Source organism: Colobus angolensis, unplaced genomic scaffold, assembly GCF_000951035.1.
Source record: "Colobus angolensis palliatus isolate OR3802 unplaced genomic scaffold, Cang.pa_1.0 Scaffold159, whole genome shotgun sequence".
Lineage (NCBI taxonomy): Eukaryota > Metazoa > Chordata > Mammalia > Primates > Cercopithecidae > Colobus > Colobus angolensis.
Genome location: NW_012114699.1, coordinates 6,392,068 through 6,395,083, shown reverse-complemented (window position 1 = coordinate 6,395,083; position 3,016 = coordinate 6,392,068).

Genomic DNA, 3,016 nt, shown 5'->3' with positions numbered 1-3,016 from the left:
CCCATCTCTACTAACAATACAGAAATTAGCTGGGCGTGGTGGCGGGCACCTGTAATCTGAGCTACTTGGGAGGTTGAGGCAGGAGAATCACTTGAACCCAGGAGGTGGAGGTTGCAGTGAGCCAAGATTGCGCCACTGCACTCCAGCCTGGGTGACAGAGTGGGACTCTGTCTCAAAAAAAAAAAAAAGATCACTTGAACCTCCTGGGAGGTTGAGGTTGCAGTAAACCATGATCATGCCACTGCAGACTCACCCCGGGAGACAGAGTAAGACCCTGTCTCAAAAAAAAAAAAAAAAAAAAAAGAATGTGTACACAGACTCTCAGGGTTGGGAAGAGCTTGGTATACTTTAGCAACTGAAAGGCTAGTGCGGCTGGATCATGATGAATAAGAAGGTAAATGATGGAGAAGGATGGGGCGATGGCAGGGTTCAGAGCATGTAGGGCCTTGTAGGCCATGGTATAGTTTGAATTTTGTCTAAGTAAAATAGGCTACCAATAAAGGGTTATGTCAGTGGGGCGACAGTCTCAGTTTTAAGAAAATCACTTTGGTGGTTGTGTGGAGAGTGGATTGAAGGGGGGCAAGAGTAGAAGCAAAGAAACCAGTCAGGAAGCTATTGTGTAGCACAGCAGAAGATGTTGATAGCTTAGAATAAGGTGGTGTTATTGATGGGCCCACCAGAAGAATATGGGAGGTAAGAGAAAGAGAAAGATTATGCCTGAGTTACTGCCTTGAACAAGTGAGTGGGTGGTAGACTATTTACTGAGGTGGAGAAGACTAGTTAGTGACGGAAGGAACAGATTTGGGGAGTGAGATCAAATGTTCACTGTTATACTTTTGAGGTTTTTGTTTGTTTGTGAGATGGAATCTCACTCTGTTGCCCAGGCTGGAGAGCAGTGGCACGATCTTGGCTCATTGAAACCTCTGCCTCCCAGGTTCAAGCGATTCTCCTGCCTCATCCTCCCAAGCAGCTAGGACTACAGGCACCCGCCACCACGCCCAGCTAATTTTTTTTTTATTTTACTTTTAGTAGAGACAGGGTTTCACCATGTTGGCCTGGCTGGTCTCGAACTCCTGACCTCAGGTGATCCATCTGCCTCAGCTTCCCACAGTGCTGGGACTGCAGGCGTGAGTCACTGCCCCCGGCATACTTTTGAGGTTTTTTGTCAAGTTATAAAGTTGGGTATAAGAATTATGAAAGATAATTAGTTAACAGCATTTGATCTTGATTATAGCTATCAGTGATTATCAGTAAATAAAAATGTATGTCCCCCATCACAAGTATATTTATATTTCACCCAACTTATAATTCATAAAAAGGACCCAGGCTTAGCCAAAACTTGCAGCATGACAACAGTTACTATTTTACCTTAAGTTTATAACTTTGTATGCTATGCAACATCTAACCTAGTCCTTGAACATAGTAGGGACTTAAGTGCTTTTAATAAGTTAATAAGTTAATAAAGTCATAATAGTTCCCCGCTATGGTTATCATAAGATACATAATAATAATTTGCTCACAATTATAGAATTTAGAGTGTTTTACATCCATTATGTTAATTATTTTTTGTTTAAACTTTTAATTTTGAGATATTTGTAGATTCACATACAACTGTAAGTGGTCAGGCGCGGTGGCTCACGCCTATAATCCCAGCACTTTGGGAGGCTGAGGCGGACGAATCATTTGAGGTCAGGAGTTCAAGAGCAGCCTAGCCAAAATGGTGAAACCCCATCTCTACTAAAAATACAAAAAAATTAGCTGGACCTGGTGGTGCACATCTGTATCCCAGCTATTTGTGAGGCTGGGAAGGGAGGATTGCTTGAACCCAGGAGGTGGAGGTTGCAGTGAGCTGAGATCCCACCACTGCACTCCAGCCTGGGCGACAGAGTGAAACTCTGTCTTTAAAAAAAAAAAAAAGGAGAAAAACCCCCCACCTCTAATACAATATTATAACCAGGATATTGATATTGATATAGTCAAGGTACAGAAAAACTCCATCACCAGGAGCATCAGTCATGTTGCCCTTTTGTAGCACAACCACTTCTCTCCAACCCCTGCCTCCTGTTTCACTCCTGGCAATCACTCATCTGTTCCCCATTTCTATACATTTTCATTTCAAGAATGTTATATAAATCGAATCATATAGGATGCCACTTCTTGGGATTGGGTTTTTTTCACTGGAGATTTATTCAGGTTATTGTCTGTATCAATAGTATACATATTTTTAATTTTTATGTTTGAATAGAGACAGGGTTTCACCATGTTGCCCAGGCTGGTCTCAAACTTCTGTATTCAAGCAGTTCACCCACTTCAGCCTCCTGAAGTGCTAGGATTACAGGCATGAGCCACTGCACGCGGCCAATCAATGGTTTATTCTTTTATTTTATTTCATTTTGATACAGGGTCTTACTCTGTTGCCCAGGCTGAAGTGCAAGTGGCAAGATCACAGTTCACTGTAGCCTTGACCTCCCAGGCTCAAGTGATCCTCCCACCTCAACCTCCCAAGTAGCTGGAACCACAGGCGAGTGCCACCACGCCTCGCTAATTTTTTTAAAAAAATTTGTAGACACAGGAGTCTCAGTTTGTTGCCCAGCCTGATCTCAAACTCCTGGGCGATCCTCCCGCTTTGGCCTCTTAACGTGTTGGGATTATAGTCAACCACTGCACCCAGTCTTTTTTTTTTTTATTTTTTACTTTTTAAGTGTACAATTCTATGGCTTTTTGTATATTTAGAGTTGTGCAACCACAACCACAGTAAATTTTAAGAACATTTTTCATCATCCCAACAGGGAACCTTGTATCCCTTAGCCATCACCCCCCATCATTTCCCCTCAGTTCTAAGCAATTGTTTAATCTATTTTCTGTCTCTATAGATTTTATTCTGGAGACTTCATATGAACGGAATCATAAAATAGTGGTATTTTGTGACTGGCTTCTTTGTGTTAGCATAATTTTTCAAGGTTCATCCATGTTATAGTATATATCAGTACTTCATTTCTTTTTTTTTTTTTTTTTT